Source organism: Benincasa hispida, chromosome 2 (genome assembly GCF_009727055.1).
Source record: "Benincasa hispida cultivar B227 chromosome 2, ASM972705v1, whole genome shotgun sequence".
Lineage (NCBI taxonomy): Eukaryota > Viridiplantae > Streptophyta > Magnoliopsida > Cucurbitales > Cucurbitaceae > Benincasa > Benincasa hispida.
The window spans coordinates 35,609,041-35,621,303 of record NC_052350.1 but is presented as its reverse complement, the minus strand read 5'-3'; the positions used below and the strand labels follow the sequence as shown (position 1 = coordinate 35,621,303).

The 12,263-nt window shown below is 40.9% G+C and overlaps 1 non-coding gene across 1 annotated transcript; it reads left to right on the top strand.

Moving 5' to 3' along the window:
- The first annotated feature begins 11,926 nt into the window (after positions 1-11,926).
- LOC120072428 lies at positions 11,927-12,033 on the top strand. Its single transcript, XR_005480487.1, has one exon. It is a non-coding gene; the product is annotated as a small nucleolar RNA R71 (small nucleolar RNA).
- Positions 12,034-12,263: the final 230 nt, after the last annotated feature.

The window sequence follows — 12,263 nt, the reverse complement described above, 5'->3', positions numbered from 1 at the left end:
ATGGGAAATGCTTCTAAGTGTATGCATATTATACATCATGGCAGCGCAATAAATAACGCAAAATGATAGATTAAGAATATCGCAAAGTTGACAAAGGATGATAAAGAAGAGGCACAGGCATATAGAGAGAATTGCTACTTAGTTGTATTGAAAGTTAACTAAGTATACAAGTAATTACAAATAACGCAATACAAAATTTTTGCCTATACAAAGAATCAAAGAATTTAATTAAACAATGAAAAATAATGAATTGAAATTATCTTTGAATTTGATTCAGATGGGTGCACGATTAAAAATTAACACCGTGTTTTCATTAATGCAAATGCATTTTTGCTGAGGACGGGCAACAATGCACGTATTCCTATAACACACCCCTTAACCCAATGCATTTCTGGAGGACGGGCGCACGGTATTTCTACCAATGTAACACTATCTCGACATAGTGCATCTTCGCTAAGGACGGGCAAAGAACACATACGAGTGCAACACACCCCTGCATCTGTTGCATCTATTGACGGGCCCATGAAGTCAATTCCCCAAAAATCAAATAATTCAACTTCTAAGACTGACGACAACGACATTTCATTTCTTTTAGACATATTCCCCATTCTCTTGCATCTGTTGCATTGCACAATGTGAGCATGGGCATCCTTAAACAGTGTTGGCCAGAAATAGCAACACTGTAGGACCTTTCCGGTAGTCCGCTACCCCCCAAAATGTCCTCCCTAAGGGGATTCATGACACAGCTCCATAATGTGCTTGACATCGTGCTCAGGAACGCATCGACGTAATATGTGATCAGGTTCAAGTCGATATACGAATGGGTCATCCCATAAATAAAATTTGACGTCATGTCTTAGCTTCTTCTTCTGCTGGTAATTATAGTCATCTGGTATTTGACTGCAGACGATGAAGTTCACAATGTCCGCATACCAGGGAACATTAATATCTATTAACATCAGCAACTCATCAGGGAATCTTTCCTCAATATCTTTTTCTTTCCCTTGAACCTCACTGTTTTCCAATCTTGACAAATGATTAGCGGCTTGGTTCTCGGTGCCCTTCTGGTCTTTGATTTCTAGGTCAAACTCTTGCAGGAGCAATACCTACCGTATAAGCCTTGGTTTTGCATCCTTCTTTGTCATCAAATATTTGATCGTAGAGTGATCAGTATACACCAAAACGTTTGTTCTGATTAAATACTGTCAAAATTTCACCAATGCAAATACCACTGCGAGCATTTCCTTCTCCGTGGTTGTATAATTTTCCTGTGCATCATTCAACGTTTTGCTCGCATAATAGATAGGATGCAATACCTTGTCCTTACACTGACTCAACATTGCGCCCACTGCATAACCGCTAGCATCACACATCAACGCAAATGGTTGCGTCTAATCTGGCGCAATCAAAATAGGTGAGGTGGTGAGCACATCTTTCAATGTGTCGAATGCTTCAGTGCACGCATCATCAAAATTATATTCGCGGTCAGCTTCAAGCAGCGCACTTAAGGGCCTTGCGATCTGGGAAAAGTTGCGAATAAATCTTCAATAAAACCCAGCATGTCCTAGAAAGCTCCTAAGTGTTTTCACGTTCACTGGTGGAGGTAGCTTGGAAATTGCGTTGATTTTCGCCTGATCTACTTCCAATCCTGCCTTCGAGATCTTATGACCCAAAATAATCCCTTCTTCAACCATAAAGTGGCATTTTTCCCAATTTAGAACAAGATTCGTTGCCACAAATCTCTTCAAGTCTTTCTCGAGGTTAGCTAAATAGGAGTTATAATTATTGCCGAAAATTGAAAAATCGTCCATGAAGACTTCGACTGACTCCTCCAGGTAATCTGAAAAGATCGCCATCATACATCGTTGGAAAGTGCTTGGCGCATTGCAGAGTCCAAATGGCATGCGTCAGAATGCAAACGTACCAAATGGGCACGTGAAGGTTGTCTTGTCTTGATCCTCCGACACAATTGCTATTTGGTTGTACCCTAAATAGCCGTCAAGAAAACAGAAGAATTCATTCCCAACAAGTCTGTCTAACATCTGATCAATGAACGAGAGTGAGAAGTGGTCCTTTTTAGTGGCCAAATTTAACTTGCGATAATACATACAGATTCTCCACCCCGTAGTCGTTCTTATGGGAATTAATTCATTCTTGTCATTAGTGACGACTGTCATCCCCCCTTTCTTTGGAACACACTGCACTGGGCTCACCCAGCTACTATCAGATATCAGGTAGATGACACCTATGTCTAGCTCCTTCACTATTTCCTTCTTCACCACCTCCCTCATAGTAGGGTTCAAGCGACGTTGCCTTTCTATCGATCATGTCTTTCCTTCTTCTAGACGAATCTTATGTATGCAGTATGAGGGACTGATTCCTCGAATGTCTGCTAAGGTCCATTCTAAAGCCTTTGCACTATTTCTCAGGATCTGTATGAGTGCGTCTTCTTTCTCCTTACTCAACGAGGCAAAAATAATAACCGGTAATGTGTTGTTACCTCCTAAGTAAGCGTACTTGAGGTGCATAGGCAACGACTTCAATTCTAGTACGGGTGGTTCTTCCAAAGATGGCTTAGTGCGTTGTGAAGTTCGTTCAGATAACTTGAGTGGTTCATAATTTGATTCAACATGAATTGCGGTGCAATCCTCCTCCCATATTGCACTGATTCCAAATTCTTCTTCCTCCAATTCTTCCAGGGGTTCGTGCCAAGGTTCTTCCCGTAATTCCTCAATATATTAGCAATTCTCCATATCACTTGGGTACTTCAACGCATTGAAAACGTTGAACTTCACTTCCTGATCGTCAACTCTGATGGTGAGTTCTCCTTTTTGCACATCATCAGCGCTCGCCCTGTTGCAAGAAATGGGCGACCCAAGATGATAGGTACTTCTCTGTCAGCTTCATAATCCAATATGATAAAGTCCACCGGGAAGATAAACTTGTCCACTTGAATGAGTACATCCTCTATTTTGCCCTCAGGATGCGTTATCGATCTATCGGCCAACTGTAATGTGATCGTGGTTGGTCTTGCGTTGCCAATATCCAACTTCTTAAAGATCGATAAGGGCATTAGATTTATGCTCGCCCCTAAATCACACAGCGCGTTCCCAACCTTCTTCCCTTCTATTGAGCAGGGCAATGTAAAACTCCCAGGGTCCTTCATTTTGGTGGGGATATTGTTTTGAAACAGTGCACTACATTCATACATTAACGCAATTGTTTCATTCTCCCCAATCTTTCTTTTGTTAGCAAGTATATCCTTGAGAAATTTTACATAGCTTGGCATCTGTTCCAAAGCTTCTATTAAGGGAATATTGATGTGTAATTGTCGAAGAACGTCCAGGAACCTTTGGAATTACTTGCAATCATCTTTCTTCTTTAGCCTGGACGGAAAAGGTGGAGGATCCCACCTTACTTCTTGTTGAGTTGGCTGTTTGGTGAGGTTCTATTCTTGCTGTGTTTCATTAGTTGGAGGTTGCATTGATTTAGAATTCAAGTCTTGAGGAGCTTCATCTTTTGTAAGTGTACTTACTTCTGAACTGGTAATTTTTCCACTACTGATTGATTGGTCATCATCGACAGTTAGATCTATTGGCCTTGTTGTTTGATCTGGTACTGGTAGCACAGGGGCTATTGTTTTACCACTCCTCAATGTCACTGCATGACATTGCTCTTTACCTCGTGGCCCCGATGCTCCTAAACTGCTAGGCAGCTTACCAAGCATTTTATTTTTCAACTCAATTGCAAGCTGTTCAATCTGCTCTTCCAAACCTCTAAGGGAGTCAGCTTGCGATTGTCTAATCGCCTCGCTCTTTTTGATATAATGCTTCAGTGAAGTCTCCAGAGACGAGGTACTACAAGAGGTATCATATAAGAACGGTTGGTCGTAGGGTGGTATACTTTGAGGGTTACCTAGACTACAGTCCGAATTAGTGAAGACCAGAGGGTTGCCTCGATCCCCTTGACAACTGTTCTGGTGGAAACTATAACTCCCCTAGTTGTGATTCCCGTCCCAACTTAAAGTTGGGTGATCCCACCAACCAGGGTTATAGATGTTGCCAAATGACTCATTATAGACAGAATATACGGCCTGTTGATTCCCGGGGCAGACTTCTGCTGGATGTCCTCCCCACATTTGAAACGCAGTTCATTTACAGCCTGTGCATCAACGCATTAACTTGCGCTGAACTTTCTCTGTTGATAGGCCATCGTCTGAAGGAGCGAGGTCATGGTGGTCATTTGATCTACAGTGTGCTCAGTTATTATAACACATCGTCACTGTCTACTCTTGCTCCAAAACCACTCTTCAAACGCAATTATCAATTCCCGATATTCGGACAACTCTTCGCTAATTGTTTGAAAATGCACAAGACGGTGTCCAAAATTTCATAACTCTTTTGCTCAAAATTCAACACATCCTCTCCGTCTTCGCGTTGATGGCTGGAGGGAAGAATCCTGTTCATGAACCTATCAACCAATCTGTTCCCTATCGCGTTAATGTCATCTAGCTCTAACGACTGAGCCCACCTCTTTGCTTCGTCCTGCAATGTATACGGGAAAAGATATAACCTAAGTCCTTCTTGAGTCACACCAGGCATGGAAAATGCACTGCACATGTCTACAAAACTTGTCAAATGCGCATTGGGTCTTCTCCTTGTAATCCTCAAAGTTGACCCACATTCTGAATCATTTGTAGCATAATCGGTCTTATTTCAAAGCCTACATTCTCCTCAATCGTTGATCTTGAAATTCCTGGTGAGAAGTTATAGAAATCCAGCGCCGCATAGTATCTCATTGGGATGTTGCAGTCAGCAACAAGAAATATAGAATCTTGCGCTGGCAAATTCTCCCTTTGATTCCCTGTTGGTGCCTTGTTATTATTAGCCATGCTTCCTCACCACTTAATTCGGCCCTAATGTGCTTCCGTGCGAATAATACACTTGATCTCTAGGTCCGCTTAGAATATCTGGATCACTCCAGAGCTCATAAGCCGTTAGACTGCTCTTCACGATAAACAGCCAATACAAAGAGATATGTCCTGCACAATATCACAAACATACTCAACAATAACCATTACCAATCCCCGGCAACGGCGCCATAAACTTGTTGACATAAAATTGATCTATCTATTTTAAGCACATGCACTACGATATATGATGCATGATACAAGTCCATGTCCCCGACAACGGCGCCATAAACTTGATGACACGACATTTAAATGTGAATGAATTAACAAGTCCATGTCCCCAGCAACGGCGCCATAAACTTGCTGACATGACATTTGATGAATGTAATGTGCATGCTTAATGATGTGCTACAAGCTCATGTTGCCCTAAACTTGTAACACAAAATGTAATCTTATGTTGTGTTGTTGCTCATGCACACTTTATGCGATGATTATGATATACGATACTACTTCAAGATGTATGCATTATTAATGAGATGCTTGTAGTATGCTATGCGTTGTCACAAGTTTCCTTGCGTTGAAACCAAGTATAATTTCACCGCAAGTTTTCTCGGAATGAACCGAGGTAGAACACAGGAATTGCGTAGTTAATGTGTTACATTTGTGATATATGCGACCGAGGGTTTTTCAATTAATAAAAGATTGGTTTATATAGATATTTAAAATTGCGGTAAAGTAAAATATGCTGTAAAGTAAAGTTGCGGTAATAAAATAAAATGCGATAAAAGTAAACCTAAGCTATGATGATACAAGATATAGGTTACATGAAACATGATATCGAGTTTGAGACTGACTTTGAAGGTTATAGAAAGAATCGTATTATACGGTGTAATGCTTTATGTACGACGCAGAAAGAGAAAAGACAATTAGTACAAATATCGCAAGTTCATTAATTGCATTAAAGATATAACTACGGTTCCTCTTTCCCTTGGCATAAACCTCTCGGTGATCGGCCATGTCCCCACATCTCTGTGGTGAAACAGGGATGAATGTAATGAACACAAGGTTGCTTCCATCTCTGGAAGTACTTCTCGCATTAGTTAACGCATTCTTCTAACCTTCTCTCGATAGATCAGAATGGCATCTTCACTTCTGCTCTCACAGGTGAAGATGTCGTCTAGCATGCTCTAGCTAAACATATTTATTCCTTTAGCACAGATTAATTTACTTGTTTAATTCATTCTAATTACCAAGGGATTAAGAAAACATCGTGGAGAAAGCGATTAATGGAGGAACGGAAGTAGACAGAAATATGGAGATGAAAATGATCATGACATTTAATTATAGAATCAAGCGTCTGATACATGGTGTGAATGATTTAGACTAAGAAGATGAGATACAATTGATGATAGAGATAGAACAAATACAGAAGAGTGCCGACGTCTTGACACAGATCTGGATGGAGAAATCGCTTTCCGACATATGGAGTGAATGGGAGGATGAGCGTCCCTCTCAGGCTTGCTCAACCGATAGAGTTGATCTAGATACAGAGCTTCACGACGAGGATTTGGAGTGATTCGCCCTGAGACTCACCTCTCGGTCTTGCCCCTCAGATCAACCTCTCTTTCAATATACAAATAACAAAATAGCCTCGTATCAAGTATATTTTCTCATAGAATTCTCTGAGGGCATTTATTGATAAATGCTCTGACTCTCTGCCGTGTGGTCCCCACTTTATTGTTATGGAAATTCCGAAAATGATGGAATAAATATTCCTTCTGTTATGCAATCAATCCGTAAAAAAGGCACAAAGGTTAGCTGTGCATGTGTTTGAATCCTCCGCAATTGCGTTACTCTTTTGCATCTTAGATCGTTTGCTCGCATGCGGTGTTATTTTTTATTACCACATGCGGTTGAAGTTGCGTTGATCGCAAAGCTCTTGATCGATTGTCGCATGCGCCGTCATTGCGTTGATCATTTAATCATTCCTGAATGATGGGCGCAATGCGATGTAGATGCGTTGATCTTTTCTCTTGAGCCATGAACACATATGGTGACTTGATTTCCTACAAAACAGACTTGAAATATTCTTTTCTACCATCGCAATGGTGTCAGTGATTGTATTGACGAAAATTTATAATTCTTGCATTTCCTAGCCAATTTCTATACAATTGATGCAACTTTTCTCTTTTTTTACCGCAATATCTAAATAAGACAGCATAAATAACTTGTATTTCTACAAGTTATCACATTGCTCCATCGCAATCGTTTACTACGATCAGTGTGATACATATCAAGCAGATAAAAGGTATGAAAGAAACAGTTGGCAATTATAAAGGAAGGATACTGAAAAAGGATATATTTCGTCGAAAAGTTCCCCCATGATACATCTTCATTCTATGTCCATTTACCTTAAATGCATTGGTCCCATCTTCGTTTGTCAATTCTACCACTCTATGCGGGAAAACTTCTTTAATTATGAATGGTCCGAACCAACACGATTTCAATTTTCTCGGGAAGAGTCGTAGCCTAGAATTGAACAGTAATACCTTCTGTACTGCTTGGAGATTTTTTTCACAAAGACGCTTGTCATGCCATCGCTTCATACGTTCTTTGTAAATTTTGGCATTCTCAAATGCATGCAGTCTCCATTCGTCCAACTTTAGTAGCTGATGTTTTCTCTCTTCCCCTGCAGCCTTCAGATCAAAGTTAAGCTTCTTAATTGCCTACAGCACCTTATATTCTAATTCCAATGGCAGATGACAAGCCTTCCCAAACACCAACGCATACAGTGACATGCCTATGGGTGTTTTATAGGCAGTCCTATATGCCCACAACGCATCGTCAAGCTTCATGGCCCAATCCTTCCGCAATGGATTCACCACCTTTTCTAAAATCGACTTGATTTCTCTGTTAGAAACCTCGACTTGTCCGTTTGTCTGAGGGTGATATGCGATGGCAATTTTATAGTGGAAATTGTATTTGATCAGTAATTTGTGAATGATACGATTCACAAAGTGGGTCCCTTCATCACTTATTATCGCACGTGGAGTGCCAAAACGAGTGAAGATGTTTCTCTGTAAGAACTTGGAGACTGTTGCCGCATCGTTTGCAATACATGAAACCACTTCAATCCATTTGGAAACATAGTCGACGACCAACAGAATGTATTTATGATCATTTGATGATGGAAATGGTCCCATGAAATCTATACCTCAGGCGTCGAATAGTTCCACTTCCAATATGATGTTCATTGGCATCGCATTTTTTTCCAAAATGTTTCCAGTGCATTGGCACTTATCGCATTTCATGGAATATTCTCATGTGTTCTTAAACAGAGTTGGCCAGTAATACCTGCTTTGCAAAACTTTTGCTGCTGTGCACTGTCCCCCGAAATGCCCTTCATATGACATTGAAAGAGTATGCGCTGAAAAGCAGTCTCTGGAACACAAAGTCTCAATATCTGGTCTAGTCCCCTTTTGTAAAGATTTAGCTCATCCCAGTAGTAGAATTTGCATTCATGAATGAGCCGTTTCTTTTGATGGGATGTGTAATTTTTCAGAAATTGTTCGCAGACCAAGAAGTTGACAATATCTGCATACCGGAGTAGTTCTTCAATCTTAAGCAACCGCTTGTCAGGAAACGATGCATTCACCTGTGACGGAATGCAATCCACCTCAGGATTCTCTAACCTCGATAAATGGTCAGAGACCTAGTTCTCTGTTCCCTTACAATCGATTATCTCCATATTAAATTCTTGGACTAGGAGAACCCATCGGATTAGTCTCAGCTTCGTATCTTGTTTTGGTCATTAAATATCTTATCGCCGAGTGGTCGGTGTGGACTACAACTTTTGATCCCAACAGGTAAGGTTTGAATTTTTCAATTGCAAAAATTACCGCCAAAATTTCATTCTCTGTGGTAGTGTAATTCGCCTGCATGGAGTTCAATGTTCTGCTCGCATATGCGATGGGTTGCAACATTGTCTTTAACTTTTGTGCCAAAACTGCCCCCATCACATATCCATTGGCATCGCACATCAGCTCGAATGGCTTTGTCCAATCGGGTACGATCAGAATTGGTGCTGTAGTCAATGCGTCCTTTAGTGCTTTGAATGTGGTGAGGCAGTGTGGATCAAAGTCAAAAGGTCTATCAGCTTCCAACAATTCATTCAGCGGTCGAGCTATTTTGGAGAAGTCCTTAACAAATCTTCTGTAGAACCCCGTGTGTCCTAAGAAACTCCTTAAACCTTTCACATTTGTTGGAGGTGGAAGTTGTTCTATGGCTTCAATCTTTGCTTTATTCACCTCTGGCCCATTCTTTGAAACCTTGTGCCCAAGCACAATTCCTTCTTTAACCATGAAATGGTACTTTTCCCAGTTCAGAACCAGATTAGTCTCTTCGCATCTTTTCAATATTCTCTCCAAGTTTTTAGACAGATTTCATATGTTTGCCCATAGACTGAGAAATTGTCCGTAAAGATTTCAACTGAGTATTCAAGGTACTCGGAGAAGATTTCCATTATACACCTTTGAAACGTGCTCGGCGCATTGCATAGTCAAAAAGGCATGCGACGAAAGGCAAACGTTCCGTATGGATAGGTGAATGTGGTCTTTTCTTGATTCTCTGGTGCGACAATAATCTAGTTATAGCCTGCATACCCATCAAGGAAACAGAAATAGTCATTCCCTGCTAGTCGGTCGAGCATTTGATCAATGAAAGGTAAGGGGAAATGATCTTTCTTTGTTGCCGCGTTGAGTTTCCTGTAGTCCATACAGATCCGCCAACCTGTGACAGTCCTCATTGAGATCAACTTGTTGTTTGCGTTAGGGACTACTGTCATCTCGCCCTTCTTAGGAACGCATTTCACGGGGCTAACCCACGTGCTATCAGCGATAGCGTATATAATGCTGGCATCTAACCACTTGATGATTTCTTTTTTAAAAACTTCTCTCATCGTAGGGTTCAGCCTGCGTTGAGGTTTTATCGAGCCTTTCTGATTTTCTTCGAGCCGAATTCTATGCATGCATTACGTCGGGCTAATACCTTTGATGTCTGTGAGCGTCCATCCGATTGCTCTAATATATTTCTTCAGAATAATGAGCAATGTAGTTTCTTTTTCTTCTAGTAATGCAGAGGATATGATTACTGGCAAGGTTTCATTCTGGCCAAGGAAAACGCACTTTAAATGATTTGGTAGAGTTTTCAGCTCCGGTGTAGGTGGTTGCTCTAAGGAGGGTTTCTGTGTTTTTCTTTCTTCATCAAAATTCAACTTTTCTTCATTGTTCACTGTCTTTGTTATTGCATGGCAGGTTTTTAAGGATGCTATCGCATCCTCTCTTTGTTCATTTTCTTCCTCGGACTCCCAATCTTCAATGCAAGTGTGTTCATCGTTGGAATCTGATAAGCCTTCATCTTTTGGGAACTTCATTGTCTTGATAATATTAAACCTGAGCTTCTTTCCATTGATGCTCATTGTGATTTCTCCCTTGTGCACATCTATTTGAGCATGACCAGTTGACAAGAATGGTCGTCCCAATATGATTGGAACATCTTTATCCGCCTAATAATCTAGAATGATAAAGTCTGCAGATAGAATGAATTTTTCGATTGTTACCAAGACATCCTTTAATTTACCTTCAGGTTGTACTAGGGACCTATCTGCAAGTTGGAGAGTCACCGTTGTGGGTGTCAGTTGTCCTAAATTCAATTGTTTGAAGATTGAGAGGGGCATTAAGTTGATGCTTGCCCCAAGATCGCATAATGCTTGACCAATGTAGATCTCTCCTATTGAGCAGGGTATTGTAAAGCTACCTGGGTCCACATCTTTGGTGGGATTATGGTATTTGATTCTTGCGTTAATGCCACCGTGGCAAATCTTCCCGTGCTTCTCTTCTTCCAAACAATATCCTTCAAAAACTTGGCATACACTGGCATCTGCCTTATTACTTCTATAAATGGAATATTAATGTGTAGTTGTTTCAATATTTCCAGGAAGCGATGATACTGACCTTCATCGTTTTGCTTCTTTTTCAGTCTTTGAGGGAATGGAGGTAGCTGTACTTTCACTATTCCATGGTCTGGAGGCTTAGAAGTGATCGCATCTTGAGGTTCCATAGTCTCAGACTCCTTTGACTTAGTTTACGACAACGGTCTCTTTGATTCAATTGCATGTTACTCCTTTGAATCGGTCTTGCTAGGCTCCTTCCTAACTTCTACCATTGCCTTTCTACTTATCAGGATGACTGCTTGGCAGTGTTCTCTCCCTGTATTCCCTAGGTTGCGTGGAAGCTCAGTTGAGCTAGGCAGTGTCCCCTGCGGTCTATTTTTCGGCTCTCCCGCAATTTATCCTATTTGGATTTCCAAGTTGCGGATGGATGTAGCTTGGTTCTGGAGGACTGTTTCATTCTTTTCGATGTATTGTTTTAACAAGTTTTCCAGGGATGATGATGGTGGTGTTTGAGAGCTGATGGCTTGCTGTTGTTGTTATCCGTTAGTTCTTTGAAAACATCCTGGTGGTCCTTCTCTTTGCGCCATAGGTTAACAACCTTATTGTTGGTTGTTTTTCCAAGCAAAATTAGGGTGATTTTGCCACCCCGTTAGTTCTTTCAACCTTTGAAAAAGGGTTATTTTTGACAAGGTAGATTGACTGAGGATTTCGTGGACACTCCTCAACAGAATGTGATTCTTCACATGCAGCACAGCTCTGTTCTATCGCATTGACTTGCCCTCTTTGATTTCTGGGATTGTTTATTGCGATGCCTTGTAATAAATTTATCATCACATTCATCTAATTTTGCAATGATGCGATGGCACCATTACTTGCATTACATTCTTTGGATTTTTCTCTTTGATCGCTTTTTTGCCAATCTTCGTGGTTTTTCGAGATGTGATCAAGAATGTTCTTTGCCTCATCATATGTTTTTTCAGCAGACCTCTTGCTGCTGCCGCATTGGCAGCTGTCGCGATGCAGAATTGAGTCCATGATAGCAAATCTCCATTTGGAGGCAATCCGACAATCCATTGTGTGGGCAGTCGCACACTAGTCTCTTGAATCTCACCCATGCGTCACTGAGCGATTCATCTTCTTCTTGTCAAAAATTGGTGATAAATTTCCTCCTTCTGGCATTCTCTGTAGGAGGGAAATACTTCTTCATAAACTTTTCTACAACTTGTTCCCATGAAGTTATCTCTCCAGGTTCGAGGGAGTATGCCTATTTTTTTACTTTATCGCATAGTGAAAATGGAAATAGCATGAGTCGAACCTCTTCTGTGGAAATATTAGGGAGCACAAAAGTGTTACAAATTTCAATGAAGCTTCATAGATGGGCGTGCGGATCTTCACCAAGCCGTC